The sequence below is a fragment of the Mixophyes fleayi genome, chromosome 2 (assembly GCF_038048845.1).
Source record: "Mixophyes fleayi isolate aMixFle1 chromosome 2, aMixFle1.hap1, whole genome shotgun sequence".
NCBI lineage: Eukaryota > Metazoa > Chordata > Amphibia > Anura > Limnodynastidae > Mixophyes > Mixophyes fleayi.
Window position 1 is genome coordinate 364,488,949 of NC_134403.1, and position 20,240 is coordinate 364,509,188.

The window sequence follows — 20,240 nt, forward strand, 5'->3', positions numbered from 1 at the left end:
CACCAAAAATCTGCATGTGTACATCTGTATATAGACCTGCGTCTCCTCATGTCTGAAGGGTCAGAACAGGGGCAGAGTGAAAGATGTGTACGGTAGTGGTATAATCAGATATATGTGACACAGTTAGACATAGAAGCATTCACAGATACGCCCTCTAGTAGGCGTATCCCTTGCGGGTCGCTGGAGGGCTCGTGCAGTGATGATGATGATGACTATCAGGACCACTGTCTAGCCACTCCCGATTGGCTTATTGTGTGCTGACCCTCCAGCATTACTTAATTACTATTTCCATGTGGACTACTGCACGGCAGCATGGTGGCTCAGTGGTTAGCACTTCTGCCTCACAGCACTGGGGTCATCAGTTCGATTCCCAACCGTGGCCTTATCTGTGTGGAGTTTGTATTTTCAACCTGTGTTAGCGTGGGTTTCCTCCAGGTGCTCCGGTTTCCTCCTACACGCCAAAAACATACTAGTAGGTTAATTGGCTTCATTAAATTGACCCTAGACTCTGTGTGTGTGTCTGTGTGTGTGTATATGTATGTTAGGGAATTTAGACTGTAAGCCCCAATGGGGCAGGGACTGATGTGAGTGAGTTCTCTGTACAGCGCTGCGGAATTAGTGGCGCTATATAAATAAATAGATGATGATGATGATGATCAGTTTGCTCCATCTGGAAATTTATCAGTCACAGAGGAAGAAACAGTAGGTGGGGAGGTGGCTACTAATTGAAAAAGCAAAGTCAGTGGAGATCATGTACGAAGGACAAAGCAGCCAAGTGGAGAACAACTGTGCTACTAGATATGCACTAAAATGCCTAAATTTGCTCCAAAGCACATGGGTTTATAGAGCAAGATGTCAGATTTTGCTGACTAGCAGAATTTTGCACCAACAGAAGCAGTTGAACGTTAGAATGGTTGGTGTAGGCACAATTTTGCGGAGCCTGATTACTGAACTGAGATAAGGGGACGGAGATGGTGTCGTTTTGACTTAATAAAAACACTTCGATTTTGCACAAATTGCGTTCAGAAAAGTACTCTCTGCCTGTACGGCACTTACCACATGCAGAGAGTCACAACACTGCAGGACATGCACAGTTCATATGTGCAATATAAAGTCCCATCACAACATAACATAATCATTAATAAAATTACATTGTAAGAAAAAAAATGTTTTTTTGTTTTTTTTTACATGTTGTACACAAATGATGTTCTTACTGTACAAAAATGCATTTTTAAAGTTGCTCTTAATGGCAAAAACATGTTTTGGCATCAAACTCATCCATCATCACCAAGGGTGGGCTGGGCTGGGGGGCAGGGGGGCATATACATATGGCAAGTGCTGTATAGGCAGAGAGAACTTCAACCATATTCAACAGGAAATATTTATTCTACTTGAAAATGGGCATTCAAATTGTGTGCGTTTTTTTTAAAACACAATTTGCGTTCCTTAATGAATCAGGCTCAGAGCATTTAAATGACTGATATACAATACACAGAGCATTCTTTTGCTCTTTAAACAATACATTGAGCATTCTAGTGATCTCTATGGTAGGCAAACCGAGGGGAGGGGGGGTGGGGTTTCTAGTGCCTGGAAACCCCCCTCCAAGCCTGGGGCACTGTATAATTAAAGTGGGCTGGACCCTGCCACCACTTCACACGGCTCTGCTTGAAAAGAGTAACACCTAACAGTAGTGCACGCAGCATTGCCCATGTATATTATGGGGATAGGAAGAGGAATAGGAAGAGTTGGAGAGCTATAAAATTATAGCCACGCCCCCATGCGTGCTTGTCACGCCCACTGACTGCGTGGTGTGCAAACCCCCCTCTACAAATCCTGCACTTGCCCTTGTCTATATAATACAGAGAGCACTGGCCCAAGTCTCTAGCACTTGGTGGATGGCCCTTCCTCCAGGACTCTTCATTCATTATATTGTGTACAAATAGGGTAATATGACTTTCACATTACCCTGATTGTCAAGCTGCATCTCTACGGTATATGTATGCAGTCATGATGTGTTGTTGTTGTTGTTGTACACAGTTGCTGCTCCTGACGTACACTTGGCATGTATGCTACAGATATACAGCCGGATGCATCGTGTCCGACTGAACAGATGCTAGTAAATGCGCTTTTTCATCCGTGAGTGTTTTCCTGCCTACGTTCGGGTGTAAATGCTTCAAAATCTACATGAGCCCTATACTGGGTATTTCAAGTTCTACGGTTAGCATAACCATGGACCCATCTAAATGTAAGGAGTGGCAGACAGAACTGTGCCCACAATGAAGCCAATCGTCCCCCTGTTTTACCATGTATGGTGGCCAGTGTCCTGGATTAGCAGCTAGGAAGAAGTTTGACAACTATCTGTGTATTTTACAATTTTCACTCGAGTGAAAAGAATTTTCATCAGTGTTCCAGGAGAGAGAAAACTTTACCCACCAACCGATCCCACATGAGGCTACGAGATTAAACATATCCCAACCACCAAGGAACAACTAGAAAATAACTGCACCTAACACAAAAACTGTTATGGGAAATTTAGCTAATTTAAGGGGGAAACAGTATATGCCTGCACTATGGCTCAGTGGTTAGCACCTCTGCCTCACAGCACCAGTGAGGCATGAGTTCAATTCCCAACCATGGCGTTATCTGTGTGTAGTTTGTATGTTCTACCTGTGTTTGCGTGTGTTTCCTCCCACACTCCAAAAACATACTAGTAAGTTAATTGGCTGCAATCAGAACTGACCCTAGTCTGTGTGTAAATTTAGACTGTAAGCTCCAATGGGGCAGGGACTGATGTGAGTTCTCTGAACAGCGCCGTGGAATTAGTGGCGCTATATGAATAAATGGTGATGAATGTAGCACTATTTGTGAATGAGATACATATTTTTTTATTTAATATATTCAGACTATAATGTGATCTGTGTGGATAATCCTGCTTACCCTGTGATTTCTGTTTCTTTCATCCCTGTATGATTGTGGAGAAGAGGGAAAATAATAAATACATGAAAATAAAAATCCACAAAGCTATACAGTGTACGTGTATATATATATATATATAAAATCATATTTCCCAATACAGCACAGGCTTCCAGCTTTGTGAATGTTATTCTTATTAAACTGAATGTAATGTTGGGTGGTCCTTTAGTGTTAGAGGGGGGGTACATACATGCATATGGTGAAGGCAGCTGGTTGATGCAGGATGTCAATGACCCTATACTATCCTTTATTAGAAGAGTTTTGGCCCTGCACACTCAGCACAGTCACCAAGAACAGGAAGTGCCCGTTTCGTTCTGGGTAAGCAGATCGACAGAAGATAACTTTGTTCAAGGGTGAAGCTCCATTATGCAGGCTTGCGCTTTACATAATTGGCCCAAACCTGTCTTTCTGCATGACCTCCTCCAATCAATGGAAAGATCATGCCTTGCCCTGACATCATGTCTATGTAGGAAATCCTCTCTGTATTCATCGCTCCACGTTTCAGCAGGACCTCCAAGCCTTGGACTATAATGACATGCCCTGTGACACTACACATGCCCCAAACACTCGCCCCATCTGTGTCCAGTTCTCCCTCATCACAAATAAATCCGCCATATTCATGTTGTTTGGACAGTGCATGCTTCAGAAAGAAAGGGAGATTTAGGAGAGTATAATGGGATAGGGGACCATGCCTGGTGTGTCTCTGTGACATCAAAGATATTATTCATCTCAGTTTAGGATTCAATTCAGGTCACACTTTGCTGAATGACTCCCTGCTGTTTGGTTTATATCATCTGACCTGCACTGAGGTTGTAATACAAACCAGTTAATCAACCAAAGATGCAATTAGACTTTGGACTAGAGATATTAAGAATCTTGATTTTATCATAATTGTGTGTCAACTTGGATGATTTTTCCAATGTTTATATCATAGTTTCCATCGTGGAGAAATGATTTCCGTGGAAACTAAAGTGTAGATTTGTCAAACCTTCAAACAAGGAAGAAAAGGGAGGTGTCGTCCATTGCAACCAATCAGATTCTAGCTTTCATTTATCTAGAGTATAGAAGAGGGTAGCTGGAATCCAATTGGTTGCTATGGGCAACACCTCCACTTTAGAAGGCTTGATAAATCTACCCCTATTTTGCTGTACAAGTAGCTATAAGTAAGAGATCCTTGGTACTGTTTATGTGGACCTTGCTATATGGCTTTTTCCACCATGACATGCTTACTGAACTTGATTACAATCAAAACTGAGCAATTTGCAAAGTACAACGTAAAAAGTTATCCGGCTCAGAAAAATCCTGCAGATTATGAATGCAGGGTGGAGTCCTCAATAGATGGACCATTTAACCCTTTCCTTCTTAAATTGCTCAACTTACAGGGAACATAAAACTAACTTGCTGTTTTTTCACATTTTACATAATGATGGGGCGATGAACGTGAGTTTTCAAAGCTGAAATAAGAAGAGTAGGTTGTGGGAATTGCAAATAAAGGCAGAATAAGAGAACTGCAATGTGTATTTGAATCAACTGAGACAAGAATGTTTGGGGGACTATTTTTTAAAACCTGGGACTGTCTCTGGAAATTAGGGACTGCTGAGAACTTGCAAGCTTTCGTATACAGACTAAACAAGCAAAACAGCCACTGAACAGTCAAAACTTAGCAATGAATGATCATAAAGTCTGATAATCGTACATATCATTTAGCAAATATAATAGATGTAACAACATAAACACAATTATTATTATCGTAGATTATTAAGGCGCCACAGTGCTTCGCTTCGCCATACAGAAGGGAAAACAGGACATACATAAAACAGGGACATACAAAATAAACGCAGACATGAAAACAAAGGGTATGGAGGACCCTGCTCATTAGAGAGCTTACATTCTAAGTGGAAGGGGGCTCAGCTGAAACAAGAGGAGCGAGTGTGGCTCAGAGTGGAGATTGGAAGAGTTGTGAGGGTGCATTAGTGTGAGCAGGCTCATCAGGGATAATGGGACTAATCCTAAATTGGACACATGTTGGGCGTAATTTATGCTAATAAAAATAAGAGTATTTATGCCCATATGTGAAGTTGGAGGATCACGACATGCATTCAGCTCTGTAGCATATACACAGAGATTACGTCAGGCATATATACACCTACATACACATACACTCAACCAGGTCATAAGCACAAGAGAAGTTTGTTAACATTTGTTTTGATAGCGAAAAACACATTTGCTATTTATGCTAGATATAATACAGCCGATAACTCCACATCGATTATATAACTAAATCATGTTATATACATCTAAAAAAACCATTTCCAGAATGCGCACATATCTCACACAAGACACTGCAAAAACTCTAATTCATGCACTCATCATCTCCCGCATTGATTATTGCAACTCCCTCCTTACAGGTCTTTCCCAAATCAGACTCTCACCCCTACACAGGGCCGGCACTACCATTAGGCAGCCTTAGGCAGCTGCCTAGGGCGCCGGCCTCTGGGGGTGGCACTCAGGCCGGGGGCCCAATACTAATTGCTAAATGAATGCGGGCGGTGTGATCACCCAGGGCAGATCGCCTGCCCGCAATAATGCAGTGCTGCTACAGTGCAGCACCACATTTTAAAATTTGCTCGGCGTTTGGCTCCCAGCTTCTGGCAGAATTGTGACGTCACAACGCTGCCTATGTAGAACAGCAGACAGAGACAGAAGAAAGAAACTAGAGGCGGGCAAGAAGAGAAAGGAAGAAAAATGAAGAAGCTAAGGTGAGTACAGAAAAGAGGAGGCTACAGAAAACAGTGGAGGGGGGAACGGATGCTATACAAAGGGGAAGAATGGAGGCTGCAGAAAGGGGGGAGAATGGAGACTGTCTGCCCCTCTTCATCCACACACACTGTCTGCCCCTCTTCATCCACCCACACTATCTGCCCCTCTTCATCCACACACACTGTCTGCCCCTCTTCATCGACACACTGTCTGCCCCTCTTCATCCATACACTGTCTGCCCCTCTTCATCCACACACACTGTCTGCCCCTCTTCATCCACACACACTGTCTGCCCCTCTTCATCCACACACACTGTCTGCCCCTTTTCATCCACACACACTGTCTGCCCCTTTTCATCCACACACTGTCTGCCCACTTCATCCACACACACTGTCTGCCCCTCTTCATCCACACACTGTATGCCCCTCTTCATCCACACACACTGTCTGCCCTCTTCATCCACACACACTGTCTGCCCCTTTTCATCCACACACACTGTCTGCCCCTTTTCATCCACACACTGTCTGCCCACTTCATCCACACACACTGTCTGCCCCTCTTCATCCACACACTGTATGCCCCTCTTCATCCACACACACTGTCTGCCCCTCTTCATACACACACTGTCTGCCCCTCTTCCTCCACACACACTGTCTGCCCCTCTTCATTCACACACACTGTCTGCCCCCTTTCATCCACACACACACACACACACACACACACACACACACACACTGTCTGCCCCTCTTCATCCACACACTGTCCCCTCCATTGCTGTTTCCTTTCACCTTCCCCTCTGTTTCTTTACTTACCATACTTGGCCTTCTATCTTCTATTTCTTCTATCTTCTTACTGCCCGGGACCCAGCATCCTCCTCTCTCCTGCCGCTTCTCACTGAATATGTCGGGCATGATGACGTCACACCATTCAGTGAGAAGCAAGGAAGGAGGAGGATGCTGGGTCCCGGGCGCCGCCGGATTGGTAAGTTGTTTTTTGTTTTTTTTTGTCCCCTGGCCACGGCACCCCTGTGACAATGCCGTTCCACCCCTGGGAGCTGCGGTGCACACTTTGGGAACTGCTGGCTTAGACAGTTTTTGGGGTTCTTCCACCCATTCTTAAGGACAGAGCAATAAACCCTACCCTTGGCTTGGTCAGGCCTTATCTAGGCATATTAAGTGGAAAGTATATCCCTTATGTTCTATAAGTTTATTCTTTATTATGTTCTATAAGTTTATTCATACAGCATTTAAAACACTGTATATATGACAAACAGGGTTAGGTATGAAATGTCTACACCATAATGTTGACAGTGATAATGTCTACACTGTTCTAATGTACCAACAAAATGTCTACATGTTCATAACGACTACACATTCAAAATGTCAACATGTAAAATGTGTACATAATGTCTACAGGGTTGAAATGGGGGCACACCATTTCTTTTTTACATATATTGTCGTTTTTTCTTTACATTTATTTATGTTGACATTTTTAATTTTTCGACATTACAACGTTGTAGACATTATGGGCCTGATTCACTAAGGAAAGTAAGCAAAAATATGAGTTATTTTGAACCTTGGCAAAACCATGTTGCATTATTATTATTATTATTATTATCCTTTTTTTGTTAGGCGCCACAAGATTTCCGCGGCGCCGTACACAGTACAAAACAGTCGACTATACAGGGTGAAACAGTACAAAACAATAAACAAAAATACCAATACTTCAGAAACTTCAGGCAGTCTGATGCAAAAACGGAGCAGAAGAACAGGTAGGGAGACATGAGGGAAGAGGGCCCTGCTCAAGTGAGCTTACATCCTAAGGGAGGGAGTACAGAACAGGCACAGGGGGAGCCAGAAAGGTAAGGGGGAGATCGAGTTGAGAGCGAGTGGCAGGGTTATGTGGATGGTTGGTAGGCTTTGAGGAAGAGGTGGGTTTTCAGCGCACGTTTGAAGGAGCACAGAGTAGGAGAGAGATGGATGGAACGAGGGAGTTCATTCCAGTGAAGGGGGGCAGCGCGGGAAAAGTCTTGGATTCTGGAGTGGGAAGAGGTGATAAGAGTTGAGGAGAGGCGTCGATCGTTGGCGGAGCGCAAGGAGCAGGCAGGAGTGTGAATGGAGAGGAGGTTGGAGATATAAGGGGCAGTAGAGTTGGAGAGAGCCTTGTAAGTGGTGGTGAGGAGTTTGAAAAGGATTCTGTAGGGGAAGGGGAGCTAGTGTAAGGCAAGGCAGAGAGGGGAGGCCAGAGAGGAGCGGCGTGAGAGGAAGATGAGTCTCGCGGCCGCATTGAGTATAGAGCGGAGTGGGGAGAGATGGGAGTGGGGGAGGCCGGTGAGGAGGAGGTTGCAGTAATCCAGGCGGGAGATGATGAGTGCGTGGATGATAGTCTTAGTGGCATCCTGAGAGAGAAAGCGACGGATGCGGGCGATGTTGCGTAGTTGGAAACGACAGGCTTGGGCAAGGGCATGAATATGGGGGGGTAAAAGAAAGAGAGGAGTCGAGAGTGACACCCAGGCAGCGGAGTTGGGTGACAGAGGAGATGGTGGCGTTGTTGCATTGGAGGGGAGGCATATTTAAAATGTGGGGGCAGATTTATAGTTGGGGTAGGGCATGTCCTAGATCAACTTTTAATGTCAGTGTAAAAATAAAGCTATCAAGTATTTGTGTGCTACATGAAAAAACAGCCAGTATTTAACTTATGTACAAAATAATAAACTAATTTGCACCCCTTGCATGGTAACATGGTTTTACAAGGTTCAAAGTTACTCATTTTTGCCTTTCTTTCCTTAATGAATCAGGCCCTAGGACAGTGTGTACACCTTTTACATGTCGACATTTTGAATGTGTAGACATTTTGAACATGTTTTGTTGATTGACATTATAAGTGTAGACATTATGACTGCTGACATTATGAATGTAGACATTTCGACTAAATCTCAGCAAACATTTTAGACCTACTAGAATTGCCCCAAAGAACTTACCATCCAATCAGATATATCAGACGTAACCTGGCAGACTTCTTCAGTGTTCTCTCCAATAACAATTCTCTGGATTTTGATAAAGCGGAAACAAATAATGTAATAATAATAATAATAATAATAATAAAAATAATATATTAATATTAGTTGTAGTAACACCCCAAAACATGTTTGAGAATAATAACCTACAATAAATTTGAACATGGAACAATTACAAATAAATGATGTTAGTAATGTATACTGCACTTTGGATGCTTGGTCTTTGCAGAGAGCTTTGATGTTAAAGTGCTGATAATGTAATTATTGCACAGATGGATAACACAGCGTTAGCCACAATCATGCACAGTGCTGACTGTGATATTTCTAAGGCAGGCACCAGTGAATTATATAAATATACTCCTCTCTTGCAGTTTTTTTTGCATATATATATATATATATATATATATATATATATTGCTATATTATTTGTAGCAAAAAGTGACAATTGTATAATGTTGAGTGAACATACAACATCCAAATTACAGGAGCATAGGTGAGTATTCAAAAAATGTGATTTCACTTGAAATTGGAGAGAAGATTTAAGGCACAGAATTTGAGATCACTCTTCTTTATAAGTGGTGTGTGTAAAATGCTACTGTATACAATATGGTTAAATTCTATTTACACTTCTTTTGGTATTTATTTTACAAATTCTTTGGCCGCAGAGAACTGACAAATGAGTGTTCCTTGAGAATGAGGCAAATGGTCTAATAGACCCCATTAAAGCATCCCATGCAGTAGCAGGATGCTATTTATCTACTTTGGCCCAGCACTAAGTTAAAATCCCTTCCTAGTGTAATATGAACTTAAACATGTTCTTAAACATGTTGGAAGACAGTTTTGAGAACCAGCAGTTGCCACGTGTTTGAGGAGGAAACAAGATAAACTTTACTGTCAGCTGTTCCAGTGAATCTGCAAATCCCCACCGCCCCCCGGCATTGGGTTTAAGAGTAGAGGGGACGTTATTGTTGAATGAAATGGGTACCCCTTTGCATTTAGCATCTGCAGAGGAGTAAAATGTCTGAGAAGTCAACTTTGCCTTGGGTATAGTGTGGGGGCAAGTCAAGTGTGTTTCCTACAGGATAATGACATCATAGTGGCCTCATTTGAGCTTCTTGGGAGAGTTCAGACTGTTATCTTTAGGTAAATAATTTTAAGTGATATGATGAGCAGTGTAAACTTCCCAGATGGTGAACATTAGTACCTGGGAGTTATGGAAAGGACCAAGTGGAAATGTGACAGTGTGTGTAACTGAAAGGGTGGGCCCCATCTGAGAAGAGGAAGAGGACTGTAAGGAGGGAATGGACAGGGGGGAATCCTAAGAGTCTTCAGTAAAATACAAGACACTGACAACTGTATTACAAATGGAAACAGAGCATAAACATACGGTATTGGTTGGTTATTGGGGCCATGGTGTGTGGGCCAGCAGATGGTGTGGATGGCTTGCCAAAGAACTGAATGTAAGGGTTTAGTTAGTCATTTTAGGAGGAGGTCAGAAGTTGGTTAGTCACTTAGTTCTGAGATTTGTGTTGCATCTGGGATACGTAAGTTGCATAGAGTTATAATTATTATTATTATTATTATTATTATTATTATTATTAATTATTATTTTTATTTATAAGATGTCTCCAAAAGTCTTCAGGGCCATACATAAAATTTACAGTTGTATACCATACCAGACAACTACTAATTAACAATTTACACAGGACAGTGAGTCAAATTGATGGTAATGACCAACGTGGCATAAGCCTGGGCTCAATAAATCAGGGTTAGTGAAGCAGGACTAGAGGGTGATGGAATAATAGAAGGAGAACACGAGGAAAGAGGGTCCTGCTTGTGAGATCTTACATCCTAAAGTGAGGGGGGAGACACCAATAGTGTGGTACCCAGTGGGGGAGTGGAGGTGATTTTGATGCAAAGAGTTAGGAGGAGGGCTGAGAGGACTGAATAAAGAAATGAGTTTTAAGTGCATGCTTGAAGCCTTGGAGAATAGAGCTTTTTTCTGAGGTAATTTCACAGGTTGAGGAGCAGCACGGACAAATTACTGGAGACAGGAGTGGGAAAAGGTAATCAGTGTGTCAGCGAGGCAGTGGTCATTGGCCGAGTGGAGGGAATGGGAAGGCGTGTGGGTACAGAGTAGGAGAATTGGGGGGAGGTGAGGGGAAGCCCTGGAGGGGGAAAGACAATAATTTCAGTATATTAACTCTAAGAAAGCACTGGGACACCTAAGATGAGATGGCCGAGCGACACGAGAGAGATGAGGGAAGTGGAGAGGTCAGGGGAAGAGAAATAGATTTGGGTGTTCTGAGGAGACCAGGTTCTTCCATCAATCAAGCTGACAACGGATAATGGTGCAACACAATTCTAATTAAACAACCTAACATTGCAGGAACCGAAGCAACAACAACATCTGGTAGAAGCTTTCCAAATGGTCAACAGTCCAGCAATTGGCAGAATAATGTTCCAGGAAGGTAGCAGAATGGCAGAGTCCCAGGCATTTATAAATCCCCATGATTTCAGAAGGTGAGACTACTCAGACAAGATTATGACCTCTTCAATCTGTCTCAGAAAACAGCACACTCAGGTCTGAGATCTCTTCCTATTTATCCTGATTCTGACATGCAAGCTGTCTCTGCCTCCGGCCCCCTCCTTGAATTAAGGATGGTGGCATTGAGGATAGAATTCAACACCAGGACAATGGGCTGGCTGAGTAGTTCTTTACAGACAATGCAAGCTTCAATACACAGACTCTGAACTGATATCCGATTAACATATAAAGCTGATGACTAGCATTTGTTCCATCTGATATAATAATATGCAGAATCTGGCTGATATTAATAGCACAATAACAATGCTCATAATATACCACCTATGGTATCTATGGTAATGCATTGTACATATATTACTTAAATCGCAGATAGTTATTGTGTGTGATAAATTTGCAGGATGTTACCAGATAAAATATGATCAGCTTAGTTGTATGGTAAGGGGATGATTTCCTTCTCTTACACAGTGGTTTAAAGGACCCCCTAGTGACATGTGCTCGATTGCTGATCATCTGACCTATTCAAAAGACTATGTTGAGCTGACAATCTCATTGTCCTGGCCAATTCCCTACTCCAAGTGATACAATGTATTAACATGTAAAGTATTCAATCGCCATTTTGGGACATGTCACCCACCTGACATAATTAAAACATTCTCTTTTAAAATATACATAATTCTTCTGATAACTGTTCCCATGTAAGATAAGCAGGCACATGGTACCAACTAACGATATCACAATGACATGTAGGTCAAGGTTCATGACAGATCCTTTTAATAACGTGTTGTTTAGCCCTTGATTTCCTCACAGGTGTCATCAGCATATAGAGGTCAAAGTAGCTGATGAGGTCTCCAAGGCAGAAGATGTAGAGTGAGAAGAGCAGGAGGTCAAGAACCTTTATTTGAGGCTCAGTCTGGTAAGAGAAGAGGGTGGTGGTGGAGTAGGATGTGGAGACTGAAAAGGAGTGGTTAGTGATTGGAGGGAGCAAAATCCTTATTGAAATGGAATGAGGAATGAGAGGAGAGAAAGTATGTGAAACAATTGGAAATAACCCATTCAAGAAGTTTGGAGGCAAAGGGGAGGAGTAAGTAAGTAGAGAGAGAGGAAGGGTCAAGGGAGTTTGTTTTGAGTATGGGGAGATGAGGGTATGTTTGAAGGAGGATATGAGGGTACCAGAAGAGTGTGATAGGTTGAGGAGATGGCAACAGACTTTGAAAGAGAGATGAGAGGGTATGGGGTCAAGGGGGCAGGTGGAGGCTGGTGAGGAGGAAAGTCGTGAGCAGAGAGTAAAGGGGGGAACAGAGAGGGCAGATGAGGGAGTTGAAGGTGGCAAAGGGGCAATGTGGGTTGGAGGATTGGGAGGAAATGAGAGCCTTGAAGTAAAATTGTTTAGTTTGTGATATGGCAGAAATTTAAGATGAGAGATTGAACATCAAGGGAAGGAAATCAACATTAGGGTGCAACTTCCTCCAGAGTCATTTCCCATTATGGGAACACATTTGAAGATGGATGAGATGGCCATGAAAGAGTGGTGATAGGAGAGAGGATTGAGACCAGGGAGGAGGAGAAAGTGGTAGGATTAATAGTGTCCAGGTTGTGCCTGGTGAGAGTAAGATTTGGGGAGGGAGAAAGTGAGAGAGGTGCGGAAATGCTAAAAGAGATGAGATGGTAAACAGAGGCGGGAAAGTTAAATCATTGAAGTTGGAGACAATACAGAGATGGGAAAAGACCAGATGAAGGTAGTGGCCACTTGTGTGGAAGGGAGAGGAGGTCCATTGTGTCATTGTGTATCGATGTTTATCATTGATTACATCTGAGGGAGCAGAAGTTGTAGGACCAGAGGGGTATCACCGGATCTCTGAAAGGTGTGGTGAGGTCGTAATAGAAAATATTGTTGCACAAGTTCTATATTAATAGACTGTTACTCAATATTCAAATTGCATACTTATTATCCACTTATTTATCCTTTCACATGCACTAATATATGTTTTTTTTATTGTGGATCTATTGAGGCGCTACCCACCTAATTAGACTGAGTACAACAATTAGAACAAAGGAATTGGTTATAACACGGTGCACTAGCAGTCTCTGAATGTCATTTTCCTGACTGTTCGTTGTGAATCCCAACTATTTTATTAAAATTTAACTTTTTTTAATAATAATATTAAAAATTGAAATGTTTAAAACAGCGAGATAGTAGATAGTCAAGGGATAATGTGTCAAAGTGATATATAAATCTGCTGAGTGTACTCCATGATTCCTTTATTTGTGTTTTTCCCAATAAATTGTTTTTGACATAATCTTATCCGTTGTCTCACTTTATTATTTGAAACTTATATTTTGACTTTATTTCCCAACATTTACAATGATATAACACTTTTGAAGCAGTTCTCACTGTTGTAATAATGTGGGATAAATATTGTTCAGAGATACAATTCTGGTAAGACTAAGGGGCAGATTCAATAGTAATAAAATCCGCATGCGGTTCCTCTGGGATGGATGTGAGATGCCTGGGGTGGATTTTCTTCTACAGAAATCTCCCTCATTTTTGCTCATGCCCCATAGAGTTGCAAGCAAAAATGAGCGTTAATTTTTACCGTGGTAATGGTAAAAAAATGCGCGGCCGCAATGTTCTGAGGAACATGGCGGCCAGTTGAATTGCCTCTTAGTATATAAGTTGTATTCAAATTGAGACACAGCTAGGATTTGAATTGATGTGATTATATTCACATATCTATCCTCCAGGACTAGGTCAAGGATTGGCCCTGTTAATATAATTCCTAGTGAGCAGGTTTTATATATTTTTATTTTCCTAATTATATGTTTGATTACACCAAGTTATTCCTTAACCGCTATGTGGATTTTATTTTACACACTTCTCGTCCTTATTGCAATACTAAATATTGTCTAAGGATAGGTACGAGCCTTTGCCAGCAAAATTGGATCAGATTTGATAGGCTAATACTCTGCAACTATCTTTGCAAGCTATAGCATGTAGAGTATATTGCTCACTACCTATCATTGTTCCGGTAGTACCAGGGGCAGGGGCAAACACAGGATTTGTAGAGGGAGGTTTCCACACCACGTGCCAGTGGGCGTGACCAGCATGCATGGGGGGAGCTATAATATTAGACTGTGCTTGGCTGCTCTCCAACTCTTCCTATCCCCATAATATACATGGGCAATGCTGCGTGTACTACTGTTAGGTGCAAGCAGGTCTCCCTTTTCAAGCAGAGCCGTGTGAAGCGGGGGCAGGGTCCAGTGACCTCAATTATACAATGTCCCAGGCTTGGAGGGGCGTTTCCAGGCACTAGGAAACCCCCACCTCGGTTTGCCTATGGGTGGCTAAATGGAACTGGTTCATCTTATCGTTATGTTCAATAGATGGTCAGTTGCTTATTAATCTAGTTCTCATACCCTAGAAAAATTATTGCTTCTTTTGGGAATTATTTTTAGATCAAGTACACTAAGCGAACACCAAAGCATGTTTTGCTGGGGGCAACTGTTCTTCAGAGCAGATTTTTTTAAACTGTCAGTCACCAATCACTGGTTCGTATTCTGCTTTTCCCCATTGGATACTGCTTGTCCAGACATTAACTCCTTCTGATCTAAATGATTTTAGCATTACATTTATAATTGACCTGACAATGCCATTTAAGATCTTTCACTTTGCCAGTATTCATTACAAATAGTGCGGCTCTTCTGATCTCCTGTGATTGATGTTAATATCCACGATCACATTAATATAATTTGTCTCTCTGCTTTACCATAGCTGTTGTTCTACCTTCACTGCAACATAATTAAGTGGTATTTACTCGTACGTTTCGATGATCAGTGTCAGTCACTCATTCTAATCATTGTAGTTGTTAGAAGTTAAGGTTGAGAGCGCAACTCATTGTTCAGTGCAAGAATTTTGATTGAGAGCGCAGCCTATTATTTGCTAAAGAGTGATAAAACGATCTATCCTAACGTTAAATATAATTGAACTCACATTATTCAGTGATTTCCTTTAATTGGGATTCATGAACAACACATCTCATAATGCAAATGAGACATATAATATACTTCAATTCTTACAATGAGCTTATATACTTGTAACAAACATAATTACTTAGGAGTTGTTACATCTTAGTAATTGTTCTGTTGGTCTCTAATTGATCTAATTGTCACAAGGAGCTTGTATGTCTGTTTCCACACCAGGGAATCAGGTCCCTCAGCTGTGCCCTTATCTTATAACCTCCTGAGGAAATTCTCTTATAAGTGGATAGCTTGCTCCCACCCCTGAAATCCCCAATTATCCCCTGGCAAAACTAGGAAAATACGAGAATGGTGTCACCCTGCTATAGGGACACTTAGGCCCAGCTGGTAAGCACAGCTCAGATACCTCTTTGGGTCAGACAGGTGGCGGTGGTGGGGATTATAATTCCCCTCTCCCAGAGGCTACCAGCCCCCTTTGCTGTCCTACCCCCTTAGGCTGTAGGGAGCAGGTTAATTAACAAGATTGGGACATCCCAGTATAATTGGAAAGGGTCTCTAACACCGCAGCCTAAGATACCAACAGAGAAGAAAAAAGCACACACAATTTTAAAATGAACTTTAAACAGAAGAAAAAGACTCTCCAAACCACTTTATTAAATAATAATAATAATAATAATAATAATAATAATACAGATGTGTTCTACTTAATCTGTCATAGAACCCCCCTGAAAAATCATAAATTAATAAATGACCCACCCTCACACTATGACCAATGTAACATCGTTATAGCTAGGAGTCTTGATGACTCTCAATCATCAACCAGCCAATCACATGAGTTTTCCCCCATGCTGACAACTTCGTATTGTCTGTCCAGTTGTAGAGGTATCCCTGGGAGCCCTGGATCCGGTGCCCGTGAAGAGGGCAAAGATGGACACTTCTGCTGTGTCCCTGGAGGGACAGAAGATGGCTCTGGCTGCGGTGCCCATCAAGAGGGCGAAGAAAGAAGAGGACATTTACTTACCGTTCCAGCGATCCAGCGTTAGTGAGTATATCTTCTTTCCCGCAGGTCTGGGCAGCGGAGGAAGGATGAGCCAATCAGGGCTCGCCTTTCTCCGCTGGCCAATCAGCGGCCGGATAGGTGAGCCAATCACGGCTCACCCCCGGCCGTTTGAAAGATTGGCGCCACGGCGAGCCAATCAGCGCTCGCAGCGGCGCCCAGTGGTGAGGCCGCACCGGCGAGTATATAAACCGCCGGCCGGCGCCATGCTGCCAGAAGTGCGGCGGCGGAGTGAAGAGAGGACGTCATGGGACGTCCGGAGCGGCGGATCAAGAGAAAGAAGACGCCGGAAGTGGCAGGGTGCCCTTGTGAGGGCAAGGAGCGACCCTGCCACTGATAATCACCGCCAGGGACGTCAGCGGGGAGCCCTTGTAAGGGCTAAGATCGCCCCCGCCCAGAAGACTGGAAAACAGCGCGGAAAATGCCGGAAACGTAGACAGGGAGCCCTTGTAAGGGCTAAGAGTGCCCCCGCCCAGAACACTGCTGGAGACGCCGCGCCGAACAGGACAAGAGGCGCCACCGGCTGGAGGATCTGGAAGACCTGGCGGAAGAAGACTGCGGGGCAAGTTGAGTATCCTGCGCAGAGCAGGTAAGTATACTCTGCGTTAGGACGGGCACAAGGCCCGTGGGCACATTTGGGCGCTACGACCGACGTCACAAGGTAGGGGTATAAGGCCCAGGGAGCTGGGCAATAGGCCCTATTAGGTAGTGGGCCAGTAGCTCAATAGTGTAAAAAGGGCACAAGGCCCTAGTTAGTCAGGTAGTCAGGGGGCTATAAGCCCATGGTGTATCAAGGGCACAAGGCCCTTGTAGTTAGTTAGTGGCCTAGAGGCCATAGTTAGGGAGGCCACAAGGTCTAGTAGTAGGCAGGGGCTAGTGCCCCTGGGAGACAGGGCACAAGGCCCTAGTTAGAGGCCTAGAGGCCATAGTTAGAAGGGCACAAGGCCCTAGTGAGTGGGCTCAGAGCCCAAGGTAGAGAGGGTGCTAAGGCCCATAGTCAGAGCACAAGACTCTGTAGTCAGCAGGGCAGAGATGCCCATGGTGTAGGGTATAAGGCCCTGGTGGTTGTGTGCAGTGGCGCGAGAGCCCTGAATAGAGTAGGGCGCGGTCCTGTGTGTAAGGTGAGCACACTAAGAGGAGGAAGGTAACAGTAGAGCAGAAGGCTCCTGTTGGTGCTGTAATAGTCGGCTGCTTAGCTAGCAGCTGTGTACTCGTGTGATTAGCTTGCCATATACTGTAACAGTGTATTATTCTGTCTGTGCGGTGAATATTGCTTTGCATATCGTATTTTGGTGTGCTGCATATTTCTTTCCAGGTGCAAGACGTCAGGCCCCCATTAAAGGTAGGCTCTTGTTTCCTGATTGTTTTCCTGTACTAACCTGTACTGTGGGGATAAGTGTAGTTACCAGCTTACACATAGCCAGGGAAAGAACACACATAGTTTTCCCGTCCCATAGGTCCCTGGGGTTACGCTGGTTTCCAGAGGGTCGAGTACCTCACTGGCAGTGCAGCACAGCTCAATTGAGTTCCAGGGGCGGTCCGTGGTTCTGGTTGAGTGTCCCAGTCCTCAGTTCCGTGCAGGTTCTCTGGCGGTTCCAGTGTGGGATACGTGTTCCGCCTCAGTGGAGGCAGTCGTCGCGGTTCCGGTGCTGATGATCGCCTGTTCCGTGCGGCAGCCTACGCTCAGGTTGGTGTGCTGTTCAAGTGCGCCTCTTTCGAGCCTTGTGCAGCCGGTCCTTAGGACTCCATGCGTGACCCCATAGCAAAAAGACAGTCTTCTTGGTACGACCTGGGTGAGGGTGTTAGGAACAGCCCTCCGGAATAGACCGTGAACACCGGCTGGTGTTTCCCGTAGAGTACAGTGAGTAGGTCCCATTAGTACACCACACCCAGTTAGTGTTATAGTTATTTATTCTAGTTGCGTTGCCGGCCATTAGAGAGTTGTTAGGGTCGGGTCGCCTGTTGTAGTAAGTTTAGTGTTGTGGGTGTACATCTTAGCCTCACTGATAGAGCAGAGGGAGGCTGTGTGTTATCTGTTGCCCACAGGTGTCGGGGAGGAGCAGGAAAGCAGGGACCGGAAGTCGGGAGTGCCCGCTGAGTATAACGCTCGATACCCTCTTTCGGTTAGGCCCTCACCGAGAGGTGAGTGGGGTACTTGAGGCGGGACTGTTCCTTGTCTCAAGTGCTCGTAGTCCCCCCGCGCCTTGGCAAGAGAAAAGCGAGGTGGCGGAAAACAAGCTTGACTAGAGTGTCTTTGCTTATTGCCGCGTTCTCGGACAGCCCTTTCCTGGTAGGCAAAGGCGTAATTCTTCTTTCTTCTGTAGAGGGAAGTGGTTGGAGGTAACAGAGGGTCGGTTGCTGATCTGCTAGAATCGGACTGCGGCTGGGGTGCATCGAAAGCAGACAGGAGGTGACCATCGTTTGTAAGGTAAGTTCTTCTGTGTGCGTCTGTCCTGTTCCCCACAGGCGCTACACAGTAAAGAGGATTCCCATCTCAAAGATAGTCTGCCGTGTGCTAGGAACAACTTCAATCCACCAAACTCCTCTCCTGTGTCTGCACAAATACCTGCTCCACCATCAATGTGGCCATATTTCTAGATGGTGGAAATCTAGATGCACGGTGTGTTCAAAGCCACATTGGTGAATGGACGTTTTGCGCTTGGAAATCAATGGCAGGATGTACCGAAGAAAACACAATTTGGTTGATGGGAAGAGTACCAACATCAGAAGACAATCCTATTATTAAAGATGAATTATAATACTAATAGTTTCTTACTAAATGAAACTAAGATATATATATAAAGAGATGTGAGTAGGATAATAATGAGAAAAAAAACCTGACATTTAGGAAGGAGTGAAAAGTCAGAGAAGACAGAACACAGTAGGGATGAAGAACAGGGAACTGACTATATTATTGACCTTTATTTTAGTTTTTAATGCAACCCTCCTCCCTTAATTTTCATTCTAAAGTTAGAGGACTAATCACCAAAACTTATTTATATGTAAATTCTAATTACTCACTTAAATGTATTTTAATGTAGATTGTTTTTTAAAATGTTGAAACATATACACAGCCACATTGTATATTCTGGGAAAAAGTTACCCCCTAACCCAAGATATAAGAAGCCTTCTATGACCATACAAAGCACAAGGCAACAGCCTGAGGCTTTTATGCAGATCACGGAACTCTAGGGTGAGTTCTAATATCCTTTCACATTGTTCCTTATAAGATACAACCTTCCATTTTAGATTACAATTAAGATACTTTTGTGAGATGGTCCTCTTATCCAGGAGTGTTTTACCCTCACTGACGGTTATAAAATCCATCATGGAGCAAATTCAAAATTAGCATACTTGCCCACACTCCCGGAGTGTCCAGGAGACTCCCGAATTCCGGGTACCTCTCCCAGGAGAGCGGGCCACCCTGGAGACGGGTGACCTCAATGACGCGGCTCACTGCAGATCATGTGGTTTTTCATCCCACCCGGCGTGGCGCAAAGGCGGTATTTCGCACTTGCCGCTTGACCTTACCTCCGGAGGGGAGGCGTCAGAAAGTTGGAAAGTATGAAAAATTAGTCATGTGACACATGGGGGCTCACTAAATATGAAGTTATAATTTACAGCAGTGACATCACTCCTGTCCAAATATAATTGATGGCAGTATATATTACCTACGTTCATGTCGTTGCTGAAGTCTGGTTACCCTGCGTCATACTAGAAGTAATTAGCTTAATTTCAGGCTGGAATTTTCTGTCCGTGGACATTTCCCTGATCAGTGTCTGACATTCCGATAAAACATGTTATCTGGCCACCAGCCCCATCTAAAGCTCTGTGTGAGCTGGGTCAGCAAAAGCATTGTGATAGCATCAGCCGAAAGGACGGAGAACAAAGCCCACTCTATGCTGTTACTA